The following is a 16,910-nucleotide window of genomic DNA, read 5'->3' as shown; positions in this document are numbered from 1 at the left end:
AGTGGCATCCACATGAATTCCAAGACCCAAGGTTTCCCAAGTTCCACTTCCTATTGTCAGTCATCTTTCTTACTACCTGTTGAAGGAAAGCATTCATAACTCTGGTTTACACACATCTCCTGAGGGAAATACTTATCTTATTCAATGTTAAACTTTCTTTTGCCACTACTTTACTTTACTTGAGCTTGGTGTAACTTTGTACCAGACAGGCAGCGTATTATTAAGTCAGTAGGTCAGCCACTCAAGCAACAAAACGCTGTTAAGGGGAGATTGATTGTCAGTGGATTATTGTTATTTCAGCAGAGATCTGAGTCAGGATTAATTAACCTTAAGTTAACCTTCATTTGAGAAAAAATTACCTAATTTGAGCGGTGACATTTAGTGTTAGCGAACTACACACTAAATCTTGAACACATGGTTATTATTATACCCACCATGATGAAATTCCTTCATGAACATTAACACAAGGTATTGTAACCAAAACCACCAATGTTTCCCTAACAACACCTTACAAAGGTCCTTGTTTATACCCAAGCCATGATTTTCATAATATCACTGTTAAAAGACTGAAGGCACTGACTGATGTAACTTGAGGACATCCAATCTTCTTTCTCTGTGAAAAAAGATTCTCAATGAAATGAGAAACTGATTCTCTCTGTTGTGTTTAGTGTCCATTGCTATTTGACAACAATCTTATCACCTAGTGGGGTTTAATACCCAGACTTAAGGCCTATTGGTGGCTAAATAAAAGACAGCTCACAAGCTTTTTGGCATTCTGAGCCTGTACTGAGGGGTCCTCTGCACTGCCGAGCTGATGAAAACACCAAATTAATCCCTGCACTGCCATTCTGGTCTTTCAGTCTGAAAGCCTCCAAAATCCTCTTTTACAATCACATCAGTTCATCCAGCAGAGCAGACTGCAGATTGAACAAGCAGAGGTTTGTAAAGTATCCAGTGTGAACCCAAATATTTGCTTTGTACAGAGGCTTTGTCAGCATTCTACTAGATTAAGTGATTTAATAGATTTTTAGGGGTTAATCTTCACTGTGTTTCATGGTCTGGAAGTTTGGGTGCATTCATTCACAATGCTGATCCTATATAACTCATTTTAATGGGTGTATAATACATGTATATTGTCTTGGTTCTAACACATGTATAAGGATCTTTGACTTTGACACATCATTCCTAAATGTCTCTCTTCACCCTTTAATACTCGTCAAACATTAGACACTGATCTTGCATTTGTTCCAGTCGTCTGGTGGGATGAGCTGATGTCATCACACTCTGGATTGAGTCTTAAAAGAAGTCTCATGAAACCGTGCCAATGCACCATAGAGTTATAAACTGTGAGGATAAAACGTTATAAACCGTATTTTGACTGCAAAGTCACCAGATTTTAAGCATGTTTTTATCAGATTTGATCAGTAATTCTATACGTGCGGTTTTTATGTCCCAGTGACCATTGAAAGGGAAATTATGGCTCTCGCTGCAGAGTGGCAAGACTTGCCTAAAAGTCATCGATCGTCTTTAAAGTGGATCAACTTTTCTAATTTTCGAGCAAGCCATTTCTTCATCATCACTTGCTGCTGTTCTCCACCAGACTTAGCTATCACAGAGAGATGCTGGGACTGGCTCTGCTACACTACGTCATGAATACACGACCTGCAAATAGCTCAGTATCTGAGTCAGATCAAACGGCTGTGGATGCTCCAGACTCTGCTGGAATTCAAAATTAATTCACCAGATTTACAAAGTGTAAAAGGGTTTATTGTGAGTGCTTAATACACTCTTGGTAACCCCTGCTAGGTTTGAATGAGATTTTAACTATTTCTAATGACTCTAAAATTAATTCAGTTTTGGGGCTTTGGTAATTGTCTCTTGTTAATTGTTGATATGGTTTTCTATCTGCAAAACCCTGAGAGTGATTAACTGCATGCACCCACGTCTGTTCTTTATACCACTGAAGCTAAAGTACTTTATGTTCACAGAGTGCAGTACTGTAGCTTTCAGTGGTGTGATTTGCAATGTTATTCTCCAGTCCTTCATCACACATCATTGATTTTTTTTTTCCTACTAACTTTGTTGGGGCCTGACATATATGTGCAGCATATCAACAGCAGCTGTGTCACATAAGTAATCAGCAGGCCTGCATGTAATCAATAAGAAATCATGTCTTGGCAGAGTCACATTGACACAGTGTAATGCATGTTGTCAAGGCAAGCCTAAATGTATCGATAAAAATAGTGTAAGCATATTGGTGGCCTCTCTCTGAAGACACCGTATTCGGTGTAATCTAATATCGCTCCTCTGATTACCGATGCAGTTGCTATCTGGTAATGCCAGTTACACAACAATGTCAAAACATCGTATCGGGGAAAACAATCCAACCATCTCTTGCCTGCCAAGGTGATGAATGGGCAGAAAAAAAACACAATCGAGCTGATTGAACCAAACATACAGGCTTTGTTTTTGCTCCCGACTTCAGTACGTTCTCTGTATTAGATTTACTTTGCATTAAGAAAACAGTAATCCTGCACTACCATCCCACGTGAGTTAAGGGACCAAAGCGCAGCAGAAAAACTGTTTACAGTTTCTGTCTTTGGGATGGCATTTATTTGTTTGTCCTTACAGCAGCAGTTAGTTTCAGTTAAAAATTATGTTGCTAGTAGCAACCACCTCTAGCAGTTTAACTGACATTGTAACATCTTCCATTTAGTCAAATCTGTGACCAAACAAATAACAAATATCTCTCATCCACCCTCTGAGAAATCCTTGACTGTTAGCTGTATGTACTCAGTTTATTTTAGCCGTTTGTAATTTGAGACATTAAACTAGTTTTTTTTTGTGATCATTTAGTTCTACCTGAGCTAGTTAGCCATTAACTAGCTCAACTGGATTTGGCAGCCTGACTTGAGAGTGACCATGGGTAGACAACGAACCGGGACTGACCACCGACTGAGGTTAGTTTGACAACAGGGGATACAGTATGGAGACGATTTACAGCGGCTCTGACCAATACTATTAGACTATCGCCACTTGCCGGTACAGAGTGGTATTAGAAAACAGGACTGGTTGGGGCTAGCAGGTTAGCATGCTATTTTCATTAGACATCTCTGCAACACAATACGTAGATATCTTTGACATAATGTCAACACTGTTGTTTAAACTAAAATTATGGCCATATCTTACAAATTGCTCCTGTAATGTAGATGTTAACTTGATTTATTAATCTAATGTATACACACGTTAATTCATCAATATTGTACTCCCTGTAAGTACTAAATGGTGTTCTTTCACTGTCAATAATTTCATTGTTCCTAGCCTAAGGGACAATATAATTAATTTGACAGTAGGTCTAAACTTTTATGAATCCATTTGGGTTATTATCCGATAATGCTTTCACCGTTTCATATTTGCTGAAGGCCACCTACTGTCCTCAGTTTTAATTGAAGGTGTGTTTTGCTCACTGCACAGCTGTGCACCTACATGGTGAAGGTAGAGGATGCATAAAAAAAAGCAAAAGGTAACAATACTGTAATCAAATGGAGCAAACTGGAAATATATATTTTACAATGTATCCGTCTCAGGGACAAGGGCGATCTACATCAGTGTTGTATCACAGCAGTAGTGCTTCATCCTCCTCTTATCAGGTAATCAGGGTTCAAATTATGTGGGAGATAAATCAAACATCTGTGGGGGACGCTAATACGCTACCAATGACCATATTTTTAATCATAAATAACGCATTTTTCAATACAATGAGTTTTATGTATGTTAATGATACAAATAGGAAACATGTTTTCCAAACTAATTGCGCTTCGCTGCCACACCTGATGTTTCTAAATGTGGTAAGTAAGACTATGTAATCAGGATACAAAAAAAACCCCCAAAAAACACAACTATATTCTGTGGTCTGTATATAAAGATGTAATTAGATTACTGATACATTTAGTAAAAAGGGGGAATGCTAACAGGATTACAATTTAAAAATAAAGAATGATCTGTAACCATGCACATGCACACACATGACAACACTTCACAAGTCAAGTGTGTACTCTTACAAAAGACACATTCATTATTAAGATTAAATAAAAGTAATCTCATTCATATTTCTTTTCTCTTTTTGTGTTTGGTATTAAGGTAATCCAAAAGTAAGTAAAAGTCAGCAAGTAACATTACCTTAATATTGTGATACTTGGATTGCACACTTTTTTAGTAAGTAATTAGTCACTGTATTAGAATACATTTTATTTTCAAAGTATCCCTCCCAACCCGGTGTGGGACCAACACACATACAAACAAATACAAACTGCAGCACAGCCCTGTCCTCATATGAACAGTACCTACTTGTCAAATTCTACTTTTGCGATGTTGTTCAAGCTCCATCATGCATGAAACTATCCAGAGTACCTTAAACTGTAGAAGGAAATGTCTTTGCTCTACACATTGTATCATATTCATCGTCATGCGCCCTCTTTCCTGCTCACCTTTCATAACTCAATTGAAGGTGAAGGTTCAACCTATGCTAATGAATTAATCAGGATCAGTCGTGCCACCCCTATGATTAGGTTAATATCCTGTCATCAACTGTGTGAAGTCTGAAAAGTGCGTACGTTTGTTGTGTATGCGTTCGGGGTTTAAGGGGGAGGATTATGCTGAAGGGATGACAGGACGGATAAAATGTAAACATCATCATTCTAAACGTTCATGACAGAGCAAGCGTTAGATTCATGACTGATTGTCTCATTTCCCATCATGATGGTTGCTTACACTCCTGGTGTGGTATGTTATTTACAGTATGTGATTCATTGTTAGAAGCGGTTCCCCTGAGGCCACAGATGCTGATTACTTCGGAGGCGGCCGTCCCTTAGGTGTGTTCCTGGGCAGACACAGTGTGTAGCCTACACAGTGGTAGAGCTGTGGCTTGTCTAATGAACACCAGGCATGCAGTCAAGCTCTCAGCTATTGGTCACACGTACGGACCAGTGGGTTTAAATGAAACTGATTTTTTTCGCAAAATTGAAAAAAGGACTTGATGAACATTGTTCACGTCAAGCTCATTAATCTGACTGTTTTGCCCATCTTAAAGGAGTAATTTGTAAGAATCTTTGTTGAAAACATAAAAAATATTTCATATTACACCTTTAAACACGTTTATTGCACAATTTTCATTTTCACTGAAAGAAATATATTCAAACCATGATGATATGACTTTTGTTGGGGTCTGTACAAAACAAATGTTTTATTAAATCTGGAGAACAAGATTGTGTAGGCTAGGGCATCTCTGCAGCACTACAGTACTTCATTATAATGTTGTTTTGTCACATTTTTTACCTTTAGTTTGCCAAACAACAGAAATACAGCTAAGCATATAGACAAACGCTTTAAATACAGTGTATAGTCATTCCATATGTGATTAGAAAGCTTAGATTTATTGTGATTCTATTCATGCAAACCACTTCATGATATTCAGTAGGGTACAATCACAAAACAAACAAACAAGTTAACAAACTGACATGTACAAAGTTTTGCCAACTCACTAATAAAGTATCTGGGTGTTTCAGTACTGCATCAAACTCCAACAAAAACTGTCTTTTCTTATTTCTAAATGTCAACTAGATCCATTTCAATAACATATTTAGTCTAAAACACAATGTTCCGAGATTAAATGGTGACAAAATGGCAAAAATAAATCTATAACATAAATAAATAAATGCTGTTTCATGCTTTTATCTGTAAAAAGATTCTCATTACACAGCAGACCCCATTATCCCTCTACACAGGAGATACTGAGATCGCAACCTGTTTGATTAACAGCCCATTTGATCAAATATGAACTTCTATGCCCGCCATAGAGCCTACAACAGCAAATGAAAGATCGTAAAGATCAGTGACCCAGGATATGATAATTTTACATACATTTCCAGGATTAATATGAAGTTGACTAAACAATTACTATCAGGTATTAAACACTCTTGCTTGTGTGTATTTCTTAAAACAAATCAAAATCATCTTTCAACTTGGTGCAGAGCCCAGCATGCAGCAACAGCACCCCTGCAAAGTATTGTCAGGGAGGGACTTGTTTACTGGAACATCTGCATGTGGGGAGGCAAGCCTTGGCATTAAAATGACTAAAGATAACAGCTGCTCGCTTGTTTACATTCGTACAGTTCTTAACTTGCCATTTTCAGCATGTTGTTGCTGTTTTTCCCATAAAGGTGATTTTGAAAATGATGACACACAGATGGAGGAAAGGGAGGAAAATGCAGAATGAGAAAGTTGGCTAATGGCAGGCTTATACCCACAATCTACATCGGGTGATTTAGACTCATGTCAAGGCATAAAATCAGCAAACTGATCGGATCACTAGTCTCAAATAGCTTATTATGTGAACCCTGTATTTGAAGGAATTTTTGCTCCTTTGGATACTGAACTTTTCCAATGACCCATGTCTTTTGATTTGTTACAATCAGCTCGCCATGTTGATCCCCCGCACTGCAGAAACAATGTTAAGCAAGTCTCACCATGAATGCTCCCGCTGTATTTATTGTCAACGTAGTCAGCCCATCAGCGGCTGATGTCTGCAACAGATGGCATTAAAAACAGATGCTATCAGTAACGGTTGGATCTAATCGCTGATGCTCTATGTGACCTGTGTATGCGTGTGCATGTGTTGATGTGTGCATACGTGTGTGAGAGAGAGACAGTAAAGTACTATGTTTCAGTGTGTCAGTCAGTTTAATCCTTCTACTCCTGTTAAAACAACTAAAAACTGTTTGCTACATCGGCATGGAAGTATGCGTCTCTTTGTCAGCGTATCTATCGCATGTGTGTGTGTGTGTGTGTGTGTGTGTGTGTACGGGATTAGTGTGTTTTTAAACTAGCCACCCCGCAGCAGAGAGCTAGACAGACGACAGTATTTTACCCCATTACCCTCTAACTTTTAAATCTTCATCCATCCCATCTGTGTAGCCTGTGACCTCTACAGTCACTCTGATACAGCCTCCACACGAGCTTAGCCATACCAGTAATCACAAAATTAACTGCTGCTGGACGTCGATGTTAAAGGTCTTGTACACTAACAAACACTGTAGTCAGTAAAATGTCAAAAGATGCTTCAAAGAGCAAACAGAATTTGATTCAGTGGTCTCGCTCTCTGATTTTTCACATATTCGTGTATCATTTGTGACCAAAAAATGACAAAGCGTAAGAGAACTCATTCTCTAGATTGGACGTCTACAACATCACAGTAATTGGACAGAGCTTTTCATCCAAGCTTTGAAAACTGTATCTCTCGAGAGGCACACAGTCTTATTGGGGAGAAGAATTTGAAGACATGTGACTTCCTCCCTACATTATGCCACAATGACATGCAGACTTTTGTAAAGGCAGCATAAACACTCAGCTCTGCACTGCTAAAATGTAAAGGTCCAGCATGTGGGATTTAGCGGCATGTAGCAGTGAGGTTTCCAGATTGTATCCTTTGTATTCCCCTCAACTCATCCTCCTGTGGCCACTAAAAAACATGAACGGCCTTTTATGTAGAGTGGTGTAGTAATGAGTCCTAAGTCCTAAAAACTTCTGCTTCCCTCATCTCAAAGTCAATGGGTTTTTTGAATGGGTTTCCGGTTAAATGTCTGAAATAAGGTCTGTGGTTACCACAGGCTTAAGCTATTTACATGTTTTGTTCGACGACATAAAATGCATAATTGAATGCCCCACAATTGAATTGTATAGCTTACGTGTCTGAAAAACAGCGGTTGCTAAATGCCAATTCTAAAACTGGCTAAATATCACTACAGAAGCTGTCGGGGACATTAAACATCATCACGCCTTCACAGGCCAACCTTAGTTACAAACTATTCTAACTCTAAATTTACAACTTGTACATTGATCAATTAACAGAAAACGTGAATAGGAATTGTGATGATTAGTAGTGGTAACGTTTAAGTCATGTGACCACAATGTAGTCTGTATCATAAACTATTATACATTTGTGTATCAATAAACCAATTCAAAATTCCATGGGCTTTTGGGGGGAACCTGGGCAATGCTAACTTTCAGGCTAGCCTACAAAAAATACACCATCCCTACAGCGTCTGGTTTCTCCATTTTGGTCAGCCTGTTCTGGTCTACTGTCGATACATGGCAGTGCAACATGGCAGACTCCATGGACACACCCAGAAAGTATGCCAGGCTTTGAAGCCAATTTTACATACTGGCCAAACTGTGTAATTATAACATTATGTGATGCCTGGGGCCCAAAACAAAAAACTAACCTGTTTTACTATCATAATTTGATCCATTCGGTCCGCTAACATTTTGGAAGTCGAGAAGAACAGCATGGTTTAATAATTGTATCCCTATTCAAGTTAGCTGGAGGCTAAACTGGTCGTGGAAGTCACTCGTGGGCGTGCTCTGTGCGGAGGATCAGGGTAATTCTATACTCGTGAAGTCAGTTTGTTTTGGCTTCATGCACACCTGAGTAACTTTCATAGAAATAAACAGGGCCTCACCTCCAATGCAGTATTCAGCTTTTTGCCTTTTTAGATCCATGCATGGAAGAGGACCTGCTCCCTCTGCAGATATAAAAGGCTCAATCCAAGGTAACAAAAACAACAATTCTTAGTTTCAGGTGAATTTACACCAATGAGAACATGTAACAGATGCATTAGAAGACCTGTCACAGCTGATTTTTCCAGTCATTATCCATTATTTTTTGAGCCACTTGATCTCACTTCAGAGTTGCAGTGCAGGGTGAGCTTTTTTCCCAAGGAACCTTCTCAAGTTCACTTCCACACTGGCTCAGAGACGCACAGTATAATCCTGTCTGAGGTCTGGGTCTCTTCCCATCAGTTTCCAAACTGAGCAGGGTGGAAGCATGGGATCTGATATGAGCAGAGTCCATTCACTTGTGTACATAATCTTGTTTCTGCTCCAAAATAAGAAAGATTTCAGATCTGATACAAAGCATGCAAATATGTACTGTGTGTGTTCAGTCTGTTGGTGTCAGTGTGACCCTTTCTCCAAGAAGGGTCTCTAAGAAGCTCTTATGGCACATCAGAGCTTCAGACCAGCTCTTTGAAGTGCTACTATGGTGATGAGATGATGGGGATAAGGAATGGCCTCAAGATTGTGCTGGATGTGTGTGTGCATTCCTGTGTGCAGGTGTGTGTATGGTAGGTGATAGAGATGTTTGGATCACACTGTTTCCTCATCTGGGCGACATGCACAGAGACTTCACCACATTTTGTCTGTGTGTGAGAAAAAGTATAACTTACTTCTGATGAGAATTTGCATGTAATTTTGCAAACATGTGGTCTACAGGGAGGATTGTTTTTGTGTATAAACATGTGCACAGTCATAATTTTGACATTTCCAGGAATACGTCTGATGAGAGTTCTTTCCGTACGTATACATTTCTGAGTATTTGCTCTACTCAGTTACATCTTCAGCTGCTTACTCTACATTTATGATGTATGATGTATCTCCTAGCTATTTATCAGTGGAGTCCCTGAATGACATGCTGGTTTATTAATAATGCCACCACCTCTCAATGGCTCCATGTCATCCTTTGATAATCCCATCAAATCAACTGAACTATCCAGTTATGAAACAGATACCCAGCCCATACACCAGCTGATGCCTGACAATAAATAGGACACAACGGTAAGCTCTTTATGATTCCATGTTCCTGCTGTGTTTCCTGTTGTGATAGATGTGAAGAACAAAAGACTTTTGCATAAGATGGACTCAGTGTGTATGCTAACTGCTCCCTAAACTACAACGGTGGCTTTTAAAAATGATTGATTTATGTGCGCGATACAAAAGATTAAATACAGGCTCCTTCTGACACAGCTGTGAGTTTCCTCCTCTTCATTTGCACATCCTGGACCTTTAATGCACAGACATGAAATTGATCATAAAGACTGGTAAAACAGAAAAGAAGCATATTTTCTAACATGATGTAGGGTTTCATTATAGTTGCTATTTGTCACAGCAACAGTAGTCATGGGAAACGAGAACCGTGAAGGGAAAATTGTTCCATTTATCTAACCGCTTGTAAATATGAGCCTACCTGCTTGAATACTGAATGAGCCCCTTTAATAATCTCTCTAACAATGCAAAGAAACAAATAATAGGCAAGACTGTGTGTGTGTGTGTGTGTGTGTGTGTCACACAGTGTGTTCTCCCAGACTTTCTGGCTACATTATGTACAATGGATGTTGCCAACATTGCATCAGGCCTATAGACATGTACCATAAGAGATTAGCCTTGGATTATGATTTAGTGTATCTACAAGAGCTTATTTTCCATGTAAAGGCCCATCTGTTTAAATAGATTTAATAATGTGAAGTTGGACTTAAACTAGCCACTGGGATGTTGTAGAATTGAAGGCGTTTTTGTTAATAATCCACAAGTAATCACATGTGAGTTCTAAAGGTCACATGACTCTCGTGTGAGGGCTGACGTTTAGGCTGAAAACAAACAATTTTAACAGAAATTCTGTTTTTTAAAAATCGAGGATCTGGGCTGGTGTTGAAGCATAATAATACTATGGGACAGGATTTTTTACAAAGTTATCACATCGACAGTCTTTTACCTCTGCATGGTTGTGCATCGGCCAAAGCAGCGTGTACTCAGTACACACTGAGTTGCAGCTAGGTTAAAACGTTTTGCCTAAAGACTTTTCATTTTCACAGCTGAAGACGATGAAGATGTCTGGTTGCTTCCGCTTACATAAATGCCATCCATGGCAACTTGAGGGTCATATGAGGGTCTTGAGAGGTTGTCTCATGTCACAGGTGAAGATTTCAACCACTACCCCTTGGTATTCTGTTCTGAAGGGCTAGGGGGCACTCGACAGCGTGGGGGGTAAACATTGGAAATAGGATTGAGCCTTAGAGTCTCTTTATGTCTAAGAGTCTCTTTATGCTCGGATGTGAGAGGAGACTTTATGTCTCCTTCCACATCCGAGCAAACTCTCAGTGGCTAAAGAAGAGGCTTAAAAGGCTCAAATCAGTGAGCATGAGCACAGCACGCACGTCCACACACAGATATGAAACCACACACCTCAACACCATCCATGCAAGCATCCTCTTTGATGTCAAAGTAAGCTCGAGATAAATGCAACCCTGTTGAAAACAGCATTATATGGCATCACGGAGTGACTAAATAGGATGCCTGCTCCGTCCAGGTTGACAGTTCTCATGGGTAGGGTATATTGATTGATTGGGGATATTGTTTATTCCTTTAATTTAAAAAAGGAATAATTAAATGTTATTTGACAGAGTGTAAAATAGAAACATTGAGGACATATGAGAGGAGTCTTGGGTGAATTGTGGAGATGAAGGGCTGAAGAGCAATAGTGGAAGATCTGGATGGATGTGGAGTGGGACTTCCAAGGACCCGCAGGTGCCGAATGTGATGAAAATTGAATGGATGGGAGGAGAGTTGCATCGATCTGGCCCTGAAATGTCAGCTGACAGCAGCAGAGAAAGGAACAGTTTTAAAGTTTGACAGCAACAAGATGATTGGCTCCCAGAGGTCGTGGCAAAACTGAAAGAGTGAATGTCCTCACGCAGTTGATCGAGTCTGAGAGCGGGAAAAGGCAGAGAGAGAGAGAGAGACAGAAAGAGAATGTAAATATAGAGTAGCTTGATGATAGGCTTATGTTCTCATTATGTGATTCATAATCACAGGCTTCATTCAAAGGTCACAGATCCACTTCCAAAACCAATTTAACATTCACATAACAATGGCTGATCTGGCTGTTATAATGTTCTCTCCACATTTCTTTGCCATGTCCTTTTTTAGTTTGAAACAAAATGATCCTGTTTCCAGATTTTGCCATCGAGAGAAAGAGCCCTCAGCTATGTGTTTTGATATGAGTGACTGGCTGTGCTGGCACTGATCCTATACATACATGTACGGGTCCAGATGGAGACAGATGACTAGGACGGAGCAGGAGTGGGAAAAAATGTGTGAGGGAACGAGAGTCAGAGCGAGAAAGACAGAAAACCAGAGTGTTCTAAAGCTCTAACCGGGTTCTTCCTCTGATTATGTTTTCTCATACATCAGATGATGTGAGGTGAGTGGGGGGTATGAATACAGCAGGCACATGTGAAGTGTGAGGTATCGCACACAGAGTGATGCATGCTGGACAGAGTGCTTCTGCCTGGCAGCCATACATAATCCACTCTGAGTTTTTAATGGACTATATGTTTGAAGTATTTTAATCAACTGCATGACCCAACTGCAAGAACCCCTGAACTGTCTACAGTTCGAGGGCTCACAGCAGCTCTACTGAGGATAAGAGATGTCAGGGTTGTGTTGTACAACATTGAGTGATGTTGCTGTTGAGTTATGCAGGAGAAATGCAAGGGATTTAACATGTAAATGTCACCTGCATTATATTACCTTTTGACAGCCTAGGATCCTAGAAAACTGTATAGTGCATGCCGTGCTGCTGCCTATCAAGACTGTTACAGGCTGCTGCACCCACAGTGTAAGAAGGAGCGCTACCACAGGTCCTCCTCTATTCCACCAGCAGTCAGACTCAAACACAGACACAACATAATGTAACACTGTCAAGCTGTTGTCTCTCTCTTTCTCTGTCACCATAACCCACCACTTTAACATCCAAGCTACTTTGCACTGCTTATCTCAGGGATATATCCTATTGACTCATATGTACTGTATAACACTGTACTGTATTATACATACACACTGTGATGGTTTGCAAAAACGGTGACATTGAGGCAGGAAAGAAGATGTGGGTGGAAAAAAAGAGTCCAAAATGCAAACAACAAAAGGTCCAAGGAAAAACTAAAGAGAAATACAAAACTGAAGACCAACCTGAAGCCACGGAGAACAAAGTGAGAGCACAGAGGACATACGAGGACCAGGGAACAGGCACAAAATACAGTCTTAAGTTGCAAAAACAGGGTTCAGTATACAAGAAGGCAGTCACTGAAGGCAAACAAAGCCAATAAGGAGAATGACAAAACCAATCAAAACTATAATACACTGAACAAAAATATAAACGCAACACTTTTGTTTTTGCTCCCATTTTTCATGAGCTGAACTCAAAGATCTAAAACATTTTCTATATACACAAAAGACCATTTCTCTCAAATATTGTTCACAAATCTATCTAAATCTGTGTTAGTGAGCACTTCTCCTTTGCCGAGATAATCCATCCCACCTCACAGGTGTGGCATATCAAGATGCTGATTAGACAGCATGATTATTGCACAGGTGTGCCTTAGGCTGGCCACAATCATGAGTGAATGAAGAACAGAATAGACCCCATTAACGATTGGTGTGGCTCCAGATAAAGGGACTGATCCAGGATTTTTTTTTAGATAGGGATAGATAGGGCATTTTTGACATTTTTTGTTCATTTCTCAGGGGATAATGTGTGGATCTTGCTGAAAAAAGGGGAATTTAGGTACAATTTGATGTGGATCCAAAAAATCTAGCAAAATAAATATGATTTATTTGATATTACTGGATTAGATTTGATTGAATTAAAGGGGGCTGTTGGGCTTCGGTGAAGGTATGCTGTCTACTGAGTGACATTCTAGTTATAATTATTATTCAACTTTGTTTATTATTCTTTGTTGCATATTTTTCTTTTGTCTTGCTGTTTTTTGTTTTATCTATCACTCAACCACTTTTTTCCCATCTGCTTGACTCTTGAGCTGCAAGTGAATTTCCCCTGTGAGGGATCAATAGAGTCTGATCTTATCAAAATGCGCATCTGTCATTTCACATTAATTAATGCATTGCATGCAATCACAGAGAGAAACAGTGAGCTGGTGAACTTAAGGCAAGGCTTCTAAAGGTAGCTCCTTGGACTGTTTTTCATTAAGGCCATTATATTTAGCTGCCGGTGGTGACTTCCCTATCCTTCCTGAGTAAAATCCAGGGAGACCTGCTGATTGGATGCACTTCATCAGTAACCAAGGGACGATAAGAAACAATTAGCGTGTAATGGGGCCTCTCTGGCTGTGACTGACACAATGCCACTCACGCTGTCGTAAGCAACATTTACAACCCGGCGCCCAACTCTGCTTATCTAATCAACTATGCTTAAGCATCTGTTTAATTATGCCTCACCCATTAAGCCCTTAACAGTGACCCAAACTGATGCTCGTGGGTCAGAAACAGAGCAGCACAATCGAGTCCCCTTTTTTTTTTTTTTGTATGTGAATGACACTGCTGCGTCTGACGTGTGTGAATTTCCACTGTGGCAGATGATCTTCTTAAATCCCTGCAGTCCTAATGTTGCTTTCCTCCCCTCCCTCTTGTTATAAAACCTGAACACACACACACTGCATAAACAAGTGAGAAAAAAACAGGAGGATGCGCCAGAGACTTGGCTTAAAAAATGTTACGAGGGACCGTTACATAAGACCTTCTGAGGCTTTTACTATGTGAAACATTAAACCAGGCTGACATGTCTTCTCACAAGAAACATATAAGGAGCAACATCTCCTTGAGACATGCAGAAAGTAATTGATCCTAATTCAACATTAGCCGGGTGGTGAGAAAGTGATTTGAAGCCTGTGTAAAAAATGTTTATTCGTTTCTGTTATTCATCATCCAGAAGAGCCGCCAGCAGAACTGACAAATGGCTGTTCTGTGAAGAATTAGCTGTGAACGAATCAGAAGCATGCAGGAGCAAGAAACAATGTGTTTCCAGTGGCCATCTTGTCTGTAAATTACATTTTTCTTTTGAATTATAACTGAGGCCAATCTACATGTCTATGTGATGTGGTATCCTTTAAGGCCTGCACTGTACTGACATCTGTTGGTGGGTTTAGGGCAACACAGAGTTGATCCACAGCATTCAAGTTATCATAAATCATAAACATACATTTCTACAAGTAAAAATACCGTTAATGTAATGTGAATCAACCTCAGCGGCCTTTTAATAGCACATATGTACACCCTTGCAGTGGAATATCGGATGCTCACTATTGGCAGGCTGGTTGAGGATTAGTCAGCTGAGCACATCACCCCCCCCCCCCACCCCACCCCCCACCCCCCCCACCCTTGTCCTCCACACAGGCTGAAATAGAAATGAGGGCTTTAATCCAAAGTAGACGGGCCACTGGCACAGAGTGCAAGGAGAATATGCAATTTGGTATTGTTCTTCAGTTTTGTAATCCAACACGGCACTTTCCCTGAGTGATACTGAGCCTGTCTGCACGCAATATAGTAAAAAAAACAAACAAACAAAAAAAGCTCAGCCTATCTCACTGACCCACAATAATTTAATTCTCGCAGGGTGACACAAAAAGTATGAATGAAAACAGCTTTACTCTTCACAAATGCCAACTCAGGAATCACTCCACAACGTCAGCAGTGCTCCATAAACAGCTGAATAAATGCATGTGGCTGACATTAAATATTTACAGGTGAATGCAATTCACCCTACTCACCTCAGCAGTTCCTGGTCAGCAGTTTCATAAAATGTGACTGGAAGATATCTCCATTCCTCTGGTTTACCTCTCAGCCAAGAGTGTATTTAAAGAGTGTGGTATATATTTAATGAACTAAATACTTAACAGCAATAACAGCCAGCGTATATTGTGTAAATTAATCCCTCAGCTGATGCGAAGATGAACTCAGTGCTCAGCACAAAAATTGTAGGATTCATTCATTCATGATCCCTGTGACTATTCTGTCCACTTTTTTTTCATGATCTTTTTTGTACTCTTGGATTCATGCAACCAGTCCTTTTAAATATACTGATACTGCCATCTAATGGTTGTATCTGGAAACACATTCTATGTATAGGCTACAGCCTACACACAGATGGATAATACCAGTGGTGGAAAGTACATTTACTCATTACTCATTTACATTTACAATAGGATGGATCAGAGGTGAAATTTGACAAAGTGTCAGGGGCAAAATTGTTCAATTTTTCCTCCAGGGGGTGTTTAGGAGCATGTTTCGGGTCATTTGGAGTCACTTGGTGCCTATTTGTACAGACACTTTTGTGGATCTGGGGTTAGGGTTTGGTAAGAGGCAGGCTTGCAAAGTGTTAGTTTTTTCTTTTACTTTTTTCTCTTGTGCTCAGACAGGTGATACATGATATCAATGATGTCCACCAGCAGAATGAATCATTAGCAGTTGTCAGATGTTGGATCAATATCACAGCATAGAAAAACACAACAGAGGAACAGATTATATGTCTGTATTTATTTTCATCAGAACACAATTTTAATCATTGTAGCAGTAGTTTTCATACTTTTCGAAAAGATCATGACTTGTGAGACTGTTTTAAAAATCATTTCATCAAAGTTGTTTGTAAAAAAATTAAAGAAGTTACTTGAACTAAAGCATCTATAATATTACAATATACTGGTAGTATAATAGTAATCATAATAATCATAATCGCAATGGTACTTCTATATGACTTTGAACCTTTTTCATTCCTATAATCATAAATCTTTCGCTTTCACACACACAGAACCACAACCTTTCACAATAAGGTTGCGAAGCTGAGGACAAGTCTATTGGTTAAACCTCACCACATTCTCTTTTAAACATCAATGATTTTAGACGCTTAAAATAAAAAAAAAGATAAGAAGAAGAAGAAGAAGGAAGTAACAGCATGACATCAACTCAAAATACACAAGGAAACCTGGACGCAAAGACATACATTGTTCAGCATACTAGGGAACGTATTTACAACCAAAAAAGGAATGGGCTTCTGCATAGATCCACGGGATAGAGAACGGAACTATTGTGAAAACAGAGAGAGGCTGATAGGGAATGAAGGAGGGAAATATATGTGTACATAACATTTGGTGCTGGGTGCACAGGGTTCGGGGCAATAGGCATACATAGTCTATATGTGCAGGGGCAAAACACGAAATTAGTTTTTGTAG

Source organism: Pagrus major, chromosome 9, assembly GCF_040436345.1.
Source record: "Pagrus major chromosome 9, Pma_NU_1.0".
In the NCBI taxonomy this organism is placed as follows: domain Eukaryota; kingdom Metazoa; phylum Chordata; class Actinopteri; order Spariformes; family Sparidae; genus Pagrus; species Pagrus major.
This window is presented reverse-complemented; position numbering follows the sequence as displayed.